The 11,051-nt window shown below is 42.2% G+C and overlaps 1 pseudogene; it reads left to right on the top strand.

Moving 5' to 3' along the window:
- Positions 1 to 452: 452 nt before the first annotated feature.
- On the top strand, positions 453 to 10,651 carry LOC103231501 (protein ILRUN pseudogene; annotated as a pseudogene).
- The last annotated feature ends 400 nt before the right edge of the window (positions 10,652 to 11,051 follow it).

Here is an 11,051-nt window from a genome sequence, read left to right as displayed (position 1 = left end):
AGCTGCTGGAAATACAGCAAGGAATTAGACCAGTTCCCTGCTCTCTGGTATGGGGGGACCATACTGCCACCACACCCAGCTGATTTTTGTATTTTTAGTAGAGATGGGTTTCACTGTATTTGTCAGACTGGTCTTGAACTCCTGATCTCAGGTGATTCACCTGCCTTGGCCTCCCAAAGTGTTGGGATTACAGGTATGAGCCACCGTGCCCGGCCCACTATTCATTTTTAATACAAGTCGAGCATCCCTAATCTGAAAATAGGAAATCTAAAATGCTCCAAAATTTGAAACTTTTTAAGGACCAACATGACACTACAAGTGGAAAATTCCACACCTGCCCTCATGTGTGTCACAATCAAAAACGCAGGCACACAACATATTGTTTATTCAGTGTCCCCATGGAAAAAAATGTCCTCCCAGCCTCCTTCAGCTGTGATACATCTTTTCCCTACATGTCCAGATTCCCCAACCCAAGCATGGCCACAAAGGACCTAAATGGTAAGTGCACAGGCCAGATGCATTAACGGCAGTTTCCCTGCGATGCCTGACATAGGGCCAGGACCTATGCACATTGCTCATTGTGGTTTTTTTGCTTCTTCTCTGCTCTGTGGTATAAACGTTTTGCTGAAATATCAAAAAGAGGCTGGGCACGGTGGCTCACGCCTGTAATCCCAGCACTTTGGGAGGCCAAGGCCAGAGAATTGCCTGAGCCCAGGAGTTCAAGACCAGCCTGGGCAACATGGCAAGACCCCCGTCTCTATTAAAAGAAAAAACAAATAGTTTTCTGTATACCACCAGCAGCCACCGATAAAATGTAATAGAAAGAAAATATACTACTGGGTAAGATGGCTCATGTGTGTAATCCCAGCACTTTGGGAGGCCGAGGCGGGACGATCACTTAAGGTCAGGAGTTTGAGACCAGCCTGGCCAACATGGTGAAACCCTGTCTCTACTGAAAATGCCAAAATTAGGCTGGGCACAGTGACTCACGCCTATAATCCCAACACTTTGGGAGGCTGAGGCAGGCAGATCACCTGACATCAGGAGTTCAAGACCAGCCTGACCAATATGGTGAAACCCCATCTCTACTAAAAATACAAAAATTAGCCAGCCTGTGGTGGCACACGCCTGTAATCTCAGCTACTCAGGAGGCTGAGGCAGGAAAATCACTTGAACCTGGGAGGCAGAGGTTGCAGTGAGCTGAGATCGTGCCACCGCACTCTAGCCTGGGCCACAGAGGAAGACCCTGTCTCAAATAAATAAATAAATCAAAAATTCACCAGGCATGGTGGCACACGCCTGTCATCCCAACTACTTGGGTGGCTGATGCAGGAAAATTGCTTGAACCCAGGAAGCGAAGGTTGCCGTGAGCCAAGATCATACCACTGCACTCTAGCCTGGGAGACAGAGTGAGACTGCATCTCAAAAAAAAAAAGATACCAAAACTAGTAACATGACTTTGTCAATATCATTGGATACATTAAGATGCAAAAATTACTACTAATTGGAAATAATGAATTGAAAAATATAGTGGAAGAAACCTAACACCCAATCATATCAAACATTATAACAGCCTTCCCCTTTCAGAAAAATTCAGTGCTGACACCTGGACAGGCAGAGCAGGGAGCCCATGGAGGGGCAGCTTGGCTTGGGGAATCAGAGCCCGAGTGGGCTGAGAGTCCACAAAAGTGAGACAGTGTATAAGGAAAGTGAGAGCATGAGCAGGGTGAGGAGATATACCCACTGGGGACAGCTTGATGAGGGGGCATTGGAGTCTAAACAGGGTGAAGGGACTGCCAAGTACAATCTGGCATGAGGTGAGGGGAGAGGAGAGTTTCATGTCGGGAAGGTGATCCTTCTGCTGGGAGACAGAGGAAGGCATCCACATTGGGGCGGGAAGGGAGGCGGCAGTAGTCAGAGGCTGGTTACGTATAAGGCAATTGATCAAATCATGTAATATGTCAAAGACAACAGAGCCGAGTTTCTCACTGTCAGAGAAGGCAGTTACAAATATGGAAAGAGGAAAGCTACAGTGTACGTTGTGGGGTTGGATTGGAACTGGAGGTGTTATGTGAATCATGATTATCAATACAAACATAAAAATGAACATAGACATGCATATATAGAGAGATATACACTTTATTCCTTAGCTTTGCCCACTGAGAGGCCCTGGGAGAAGCAGGCCCTTAAAACTATGTACATGCGTCATTTTCAGATATGGAAGGCAGGCAAAGAACCACTATCAGAGAGCTATAAGCCTAACTATCCCAGGGTTCATGAGAGCTCAGGGATGTTTGAGTTCTAGGCATCCAGAATAGACAGACCTCTTTAAATACCCTGGCATTCTTTGAAAAGTCATGTAATAAAAAAACATTACTAAAGGGATTGAGAAGAAATAGGCAATCTGAATATTGGTGTATCTGTTAAAGAAATTGAATTTGTAATTTAAAAACAAAACACAGGCCGGGTGCAGTGGCTCACACCTGTCATCCCAGTACTTTGGGAGGCTGAGGTGGGAGGATCGCTTGAGCTCAAGAGTTCGAGACCAGCCTGGGCAACATGGTGAAACCCACCTCTACAAAAATTAGCCAGGTATGGTGGTGTGCCCCTGTAGTCTCAGCTACCTGGAGGGCTGAGATGAAAGGATGCCTTGAGCCGAGGAGGCAGATGTTATAGTGAGCAGAGATTGTACCACTGCACTCCAGCCTGAGCAAGAGAGCCAGACCTGGTCCCAAATAAAAAAAAAAGAAAGAAAAAAGGAAAACCTGAAACCAAAAATAACTCATCAAACACACACACACTCACACACACACAAGCAAGCATGCACACACACACACAGGGACTCACTATTCTTAGAGGGAAATTCATAGATGTGCGAATATTAGCATTAGAAAAGAAGAAATTTTTAAATTAACTTTCCATCTTAAGTAACTAGAAAAAGAAGGCCAAATTCAACTCAAAGTAGAGGGGAAGAAATAAGATAAGAGAGGAAATCAATAAAATAAGAAACAAACAAACATTAGAGAAAAATCAATGATGCCAAAAGCTGGTTCTCTGAAAAGATCAATAAAATTGATAAACCTCTAGATAGACTGATCAAGAAAAAAGAAAGAAAGACACAAATTACCAATACATGTTGATTTCAGTCTGTTTTACTCTTATGTTAAACATTCACATAATTCTAGAGTTAAATGTACAAAACAAGGTATATCCCAGGAAGTATAGCTTCTACCCCATCCATTCCATCCTGTCTCCTTCCTCTCCTATACGTAATCATTTTATTTATTATTTGTGGTTTTCAAATTCTTCCATTTTTTAGCATTAGAAAAAACACGTATAGTGAATACATTTGCAGTGTTGTTTTAAGGAATATTGTGTCTCTCAGGGTTCTCACGGACTGGTTTAAGACTCTTGTGAATATAGTGATTATATTCAAATATAATCAATATATTCAAACAAAACCTTTTAGTATGCTCAAAACCACATGAAAGAGTGTGCTCAGTAGATCAATTAAACTGGTTATATTTAATAAATATCTACAGAGAATATCTAAGGGGTTCACCCTGACCCTGCCGAAGGAGGATTCCATCTTTTTGTTGACTGAGCAAAAAAGCATCTGACCATCCAAATTAGGCTCCTGTGAAAGATGTGTTCTGTTTATTTATCAAAATCCTACTTTGTATTCTAAAAGTCCTGCTGATGCAGATTCTCTTTATAATGTGACCAGTGAAGTTTGTGGACCTGATACCATCAAAGGACAAATGCATCCCAACTGGGGGCTGGAAATCTTTCAAAAGTCTTTTGTTGACAGCGTCTAATTGTGTTATCCTTTTGCTTTCATAAAGTCCTTTTATAAAGACTTAACTAAAACTCTTGATTAAAACTATAGTTACTTGTTTGTTTTATCCTGAAATAAAACATAATATCATCCCTGATAATAGAACTGGTGAGTTCATAATGAAATGTAATATTATAACTGTCCTGGGTAGTCTTCTAATGCATACCTCTACTTGGTGCTAGGTATTTGTAATAATTCCTGATTCTACTGAGGCAACACTTGTGTAGCTTGATCCAAGTGCTTGAGTTTATTTTCAGTTTGAAAGTGATAGTGTTCCAATAACCTACAATTTATACTTGGAAGAGGTTTTTGGCTACTAGTCCTTACTTGGCAGACAAGTCTAGTTGCTAACGTGAAAAGAAATCTCCTTTACCTATCTCCTTTATGACATGGTGGAAAACATGGGCCATACTGTACAAGAGTCGTGGATGAGTTTGGATCAGCCTGTCTCTGGTTCAATGTTGGTTAAATGTGCAAGATTCAAACATAAGAATTCTTGTTGGGCTGTGTATTAGTCTGTTTTCACGCTGCTGATAAAGACATACCTGGGATTGGGCAATTTATAAAAGAAAGAGGTTTAGTGGACTTACAGTTCCATGTGGCTGGGGAAGTCTCACAATTATGGCAGAAGGCAAGGAAGAGCAAGTCACGTCTTACGTGGATGGCAGCAGGCAAAGAGAGAGTTTGTGCAGGGAAACTCCCATTTTTAAAACCATCAGATCTCATGAGACCTATTCATTATCACGAGAATAGCACGGGAAAGACCTGCCCCCATGATTCAATTACCTCCCACCAGGTTCCTCCCACAATATGTGGGAATTGTGGGAGTTACAATTCAAGATGTGAATTGGGTGGGGACACAGCCAAACCATATCAGGCTGGGTGCAGTGGCTCATGCCTGTAATCCCAGCTACTCGGGAGGCAGAGGTAATAGAATTGCTTGAACCAGGGAGGTGGAGGTTGTAGTGAGCTGAGATTGCATCACTGCATGCCAGCCCTGGGTGACAGAGTGAGACTCCATCTCAATTAAAAACAGAATAAACTTCACATTCATCTTTCCCCCACTTCTGAACTATCAGAGCTTTTCTGTTCATTTTTTGTTGTTTCTTTTTAGTCCTGCTCCACTTATTCCTGTACACCTCTTCTATGTGTACACAATCACACATACATAACATGGGATGTGAAACTTTGTAAATGAATGTGGTTTATGACATAAATTTAAAAATAAAGGGTTCCAAAAATTAGAAATAAAAATGTAAAGTTAGTTCTTTCTATAGATATAAAACAAACACACATATACACACATATGTATAAGAGAGATTGTTATAGCAAAGTATATTAAATTATTATCTTATTTAGAGCTTTAACAACCTTAATTTTAAAACACAATTACACTTTCACATTGCAAAATTATAAGATCCAAATCTAGAATACATTAATTATTTTACTAGTAACTAATAACATTTTGAGTTTGAGAAAGAATCAGTGTATTTTACAATTAGACAAAAATAGCGTTAGAGTTCATGTAGGGAATGTGCAGTAGCCATAAATTATTTTTCCTTTTCTTTTAGGCTCAAATATCTTGGAACTGATTTACAGTGTCTAGGTCTAGATCCTTTTCATTGTTAGCATCATTTAACACAATACTAGTTATTTTAAAAGGAAAAAATAAAAGTCTTAATATACCATTAGGGAAACATAGGAGAAAATGCCTATTGGTAGATGGAGTTTTATATGAGTAAAACAGGTTGGAGTATATAAAAATATACACTTTTGAGATATGGACAAAATTTTCCCTTTGCTTTTTAGGTTTTATACCTAGATATGGATGCATTTTTTAAAAAGTTTAAAGTACACATTTAATTTATCTATGAAATTATTTATTTTTTATCACAGATAATATTCTGTTGAACCTCAATTATTCACAAGTCTTTGGATAAACAGATAAATTTTTAAATTGAGTATTGTTTTTCTTCAAAATCCCCAAAGCATGTGATTATAAAAAAATAAAATTAAGTAAATATTAAAATACATTAATATTATTATCAATAGTAATTCAAGAAATATTATTCTTTAAAATCTTACCCAGAAAATTTAAGCAGAAAATTGTATAGGCCTATAATTTTTAATATAAATTTATAATACAACATGAGTTTTACAGAGAATGCAGAGCCTAAAAAAGTCTTTTAAGGAAAAGATGACAAGGACTGGGATAAAAACCACAGGAGAAAATGGTTAAAGTGGAAGCAGAGGGAGAAATCCTTGGAAGCAAAAAAGGCAAAGAACTAAGAAGCCAGCATGTTGAATGTTTTATCTACATGGGAAGTGAAATCACCAAGATTAACACTGGAGAAGTGGGAGGGAGAAAGAGAGATAGTACAACAGGAGGTGCTAAATATTTCAATGAGTAAAGGTACTTTGAGGATGGTAGATGGTAATAAGAAGAGGAAATGAGTAGTTAGCCTGATCCTTTTTTTTTTTTGAGACAGAATTTCGCTCTGTTGCCCAGGTTGGAGTGTAGTGGCACAATCTCAGCTCACTGCAACCTAAGCCTCCTGGGTTCAAGGGATTCTCTTGCCTCAGCCTCCCGAGTAGCTGGGATTACGGGCGCCCACCACCACGCCCGGCTAATTTTTGCATTTTTAGTAGAGACAGGGTTTCACCATATTGGCCAGGCTGGTCTCGAACTCCTGACCTCAGGTGATCAGCCCACCTCGGCCTCCCAAAGTGCTGGGATTACAGGCATGAGCCACCGAGCCCGACCTTGATCTTATGTGTTTCAGATGAGCAGGGTGTGTGTGTGTGTGTGTGTGTGTGTGTGTGTGTGTGTTGGGTGGTGGGGGAGTGGAAGGAACCTTGTGTGGAGGGAAGTAGGGTGTCTAACCCAGTCCTCAGACCAGAGGCACAGGTGGGGACACAGTCAGGGATGTACCCTTCACAGGGGGCCCCAGAGAGAGGGCCAGAAATACAGTCCATGTTCCCCTCACTGCCCTTGTGCTTCGGAGTCAGCCAACCAGAAGAGACACCTTTTCCTAATTGACCTCAAGGTACTGTAGAGTGCAGTCAGTAGTCCTGGGTTCAAGGGCATGACAGAAAAGGCCGCAGCCATTTGAGAGGACTGCCACAGGAGCCGCACCCACAGGGAGACTTGGGGTTCTTTTAGAGCAAGAAGGTGAAGGTGAAGGGAGTATCCAAAGCAAGGGCTGGAGATGCAGGGGAGTTTGCTAATGACAGACCCTGGGGTCCAGAGAATATGAAGAAAGGTTCCGGGCTCAAAATTACTGGGAGAAAATGTAGTTGCTCACTATTACAACCTTGGGGGCAGGGAGGATCTCTTAAACAAGATTTTTTTTTAAATGCAGAAGGGCATTTTTAAAAAAATCAATAGATTTAAGCATTGAAAACACTCTAGTTCAATAGAGTGCCCCATAGACAGGGCAAGCAGACTAGTGACAGCCTGGGAGAAACTTGCGCAAAGCCAAGAAGAGAGTCATAGCTGGAACATTCAAGAACTCCTGCAAATCAGCAAGAGAAGAAAAGGAAACCCAATTTTTTTTTTTTTTTGAGACAGAGTCTCGCTCTGTTGCCCAGGCTAAAGTGCAGTGGTGCAGTCTCAGCTCACTGCAACCTCTGCCTCCTGGGTTTAGCAATTCTCTTGCCTCAACCTCCCTAGTAGCTGGGATTACAGGTGCCCGCCACCGCGCCCGGCTAATTTTTTGTATTTTTAGTTGAGACAGGGTTTCATCATGTTGGCCAGGCTGGTTTCGAACTCCTGACCTCAGATGATCTACCTGTCTCAGCCTCCCAAAGTGCGAGGATTACAGGTGTGAGCCACTGCTCCTGGCCAGAAAACTCAATTTTTAAATGGGCAAAGATTTCATAGACAACTCACTGAAGGGGAAACATACCTGGCTAGTGAGGATTTGAAGGGAGGTTTCATCTCACCAGTAATGAGAACAATGCAAATCAAAACAACAGATACCACTTCACTAAAATCAGAAGTCATATGCTATCAAGTTCTGGCAAATATGGTGGAGAGCCTCAGGTCCTGCTGGTGTAAGTGCAAAGTGGTGCAGCCGTCTGGAGAGAGGGCTGATAGTACTTAGTGAAATGAAGAGCACATACTCCCCATGACATAACAATCCCCATGATTGCTACGGATACACCTTCCCTCCCCACTTCCCCAAAAAACTGTCTCTCCAAGGCTCATAAGGTTTACAGTAACAGTGTGTGTCCTAATGAGGAGCTGGAAAGAGGCTGGAGCCATGGCTCATGCTTATAATCCTAGCACTTTGGGATGCCAAGGCAGGAGGATCACTTGAGGCCAGGAGTTTGAGACCAGCCTGAGCAACATTGAGAGACCCCACCTCTGAAAAAAATAAATAAATAAAAAAATAAAAATTAACTCAGTATGGTGGTGCACACCTGTAGTCCCAGCTTCTTGGGAGGCTGGGGTGAGAGGATCACTTGAGCCCAGGACTGCCATGAGCCATGATCATGCCACTGCACTCCAGCCTGGTGACAGAGGGAGACCTTGTCTATGAAATAAAATAAAATGAAATAAAATAGGCAAATCTATAGAGCCAGAAAGTAGACTCGTGTTTGCCCAGGCCTGGAAGTAATGGGTGGTTCGGGGGTGGGTGATGATTAAGGAGTGTGGGGTTTGTTTTGGAGGTGATGAAAACATTCTAAAATTGATCATGGTAATGGTTACGTAACAGTGAATATACTGAAAGCCACTGAGTTGTATACTTACATGAGTGAATTGTATGGCATGTGAATGATATCTTAATAAGGCTGTTTTAAAATGAGTATGAAAGCAAACCACAGAATAGAAGATATTTGCAACACCTATAATCAAAACAGAACGCATATTCAGAAAACGTAAAGAACTTCAAGCCTAGGCCACATGGCAAGACCCCGTCTTTACAAAAAATACAAAAATTAGCCAGGTGTGGTGGTGTACATGTAGTACTTGGGAGGCTGAGGTGGGAGGATTGCTTGAACCCAAGAGGTCAAGGCTGCAGTGAGCCATGATTGCACCACTGCACTCCAGACTGGCTGGCAGAGTGAGACCCTATCTCAAAAAACAATAATAAAAAATAAAAATAAAGAACTTTATTTATTTATTTATTTATTTGAGATGGAGTCTCACTCTGTCACCCAGGCTGGAGTGCAGTGGTGGAGTCTTGGCTCACTGCAACCTCTGCCTCCCAGGTTCAAGCAATCCTCCTGCCTCAGCCTCCAGAGTAGCTGGGATTACAGGCGCCTGCCACCATGCCTGGCTAATTTTCATATTTTTAGTAGAGACAGGGTTTCACCATATTGGTCAGGCTGATCTCGAACTCCTGACTTCAGATGATCCACCCGCCTCGGCCTCCCAAAGTGCTGGGATTACAGGTGTGAGCCACTGTGCCCAGTCAAAAAATAAAGAAATTTAAATGTTAATAAGAAAACATAAAGACAACCTCATATCAAAAGAAAAAAAAAGACTTGAATAAGTACAATCATTCCTTGATATCTGCCAGGGATTGGTTCCAGGACCCGTGGGTATCAAAATCCACAGACGCTCAAGTCCCTTATATAAAATGATGTAGTATTTGCATATAACCTACACACATCCTCCCACATACATGAAATTATCTCTAGATTACTTATAATACCTAGTACAATGTAAATGCTATGTAAATAGTTGTTATACTGTATTGTTTTTATTTGTATTATTTTTTATTGTTGTATTGTCATTTTTATTTTTATTTTTTGTTTTTTCTGAATATTTCCAATCTGCAGTTGGTTGGATCTGTGGGTTCAGAGCATCAACTGTATTGCAAAAAGAGAATCTCTAAATGGTCAATAAGCAAGTGAAAAGTACTCAATATTGACAGTGGGGATGGAAATGTGTACTAAGCCACATATGTACTAAAAGCCACAATAAGAAGCCAGAGGCTGCGTGGTGGTGCTGGGGACGCAGAGAGTACGAGTGCGAGTGAGTGGCTGAGTGGGCCTGGACCCAGGGCTGGTGCAGAAGTTTGGCTGCTTGGGCACCACCAACAAGGACGTGCTCATCTCTGAGTTCCAGAGGCTGCTTGGCTTCCAGCTCAGCTCTGCTGAGGGCACCTTCTTCCTGGACATGACCAACTGGAACCTACAAGCAGCAATTGGTGCCTATTGTGACTCTGATAGCCCAAACATCAGTGTGCCCTCTATGTCCTTTGTTGAAGATGTCACCAAAGGAGAAGCAGAGTCAATACCTCCTGATACTTAGTTTGTAAAATCATGGTAGATCCAGAATTCTGGGACAGAGGCCTGGCTTCCAGGGGTTTGTCTTAAGTATGTCGGGGGAGACCAATTTGGACTTGTGAATGTGGTGATAGTGAGAGCACTAGAAGCCCCTCAAAATTGCAGATGTCAGCGTCCAGATGTGCAGCTCCAGCAGAGCAGGAATGTATCAGGGACAGTGGTGGATGTGCACTGCTACAGGACTCTGCTATGGAGCTGTTACCAGGAAGATTCTCCATGTAAAGGTGGGTGGACTTTTAGGAGTAATGCAACCGCCGTCATCTTTTGAAACTCAGCTCAACGCACCGCTGCATCCCAAGGTAGAAGGAAACTTAAATCAGCTTGCCTCTTCCCAAAAGAACCAAGAATCAGATGAAAACAACTTAAAAGACCCTGGAGGTTCCGGGTTCCACCCAATCAGTGAAAACACACTGGCTCCTGCTCCTGACCAAACAGAACAAGATCAGAATAGACCCACAGAACTCTGTCAATCTGTCCCCCAGCAGTCACCCAAAAAGGCTCCACAGGCCTTAGCCCTTCAGGCAGCCTTAAACAGGGGCCAAGCCAGGCAAGGTGGTTCATGTTTCTAATCCCAGCAGTTTGAGAGGCCAAGGCGGGAGGATCTCTTGAGTCCAGGAATTCGAAACCAGCCTGGGCAACATCAGGAGACCCCCATCTGTACAAAAAAAAAATTAAACAAGTGTCAGCAACAAGAAAAATTAACAAAAGACAGAAGACCTAGCTCTGGGGTGGGAGGGTAGGAAAGGGGTTCCTCTGGATTGCAGACCACATGGCCCAGATCCCCAGTTCTGAGCCCCCATCCCAAAAGAGGAAGAAACAGAACAGACTTTTTTTATTTTTTAGACAGATTCTTAGTCCGTGGCCAGGCTAGAGTGTAGTGACGCGATCTTAGCTTACTGAAACCTCTGCCTCC

The sequence above is a fragment of the Chlorocebus sabaeus genome, chromosome 29, assembly GCF_047675955.1.
Source record: "Chlorocebus sabaeus isolate Y175 chromosome 29, mChlSab1.0.hap1, whole genome shotgun sequence".
NCBI classification, from domain to species: Eukaryota; Metazoa; Chordata; class Mammalia; order Primates; family Cercopithecidae; genus Chlorocebus; species Chlorocebus sabaeus.
The sequence above is the reverse complement of the archived record's forward strand: the minus strand, read 5'-3'. Positions and strand labels throughout refer to the sequence as shown.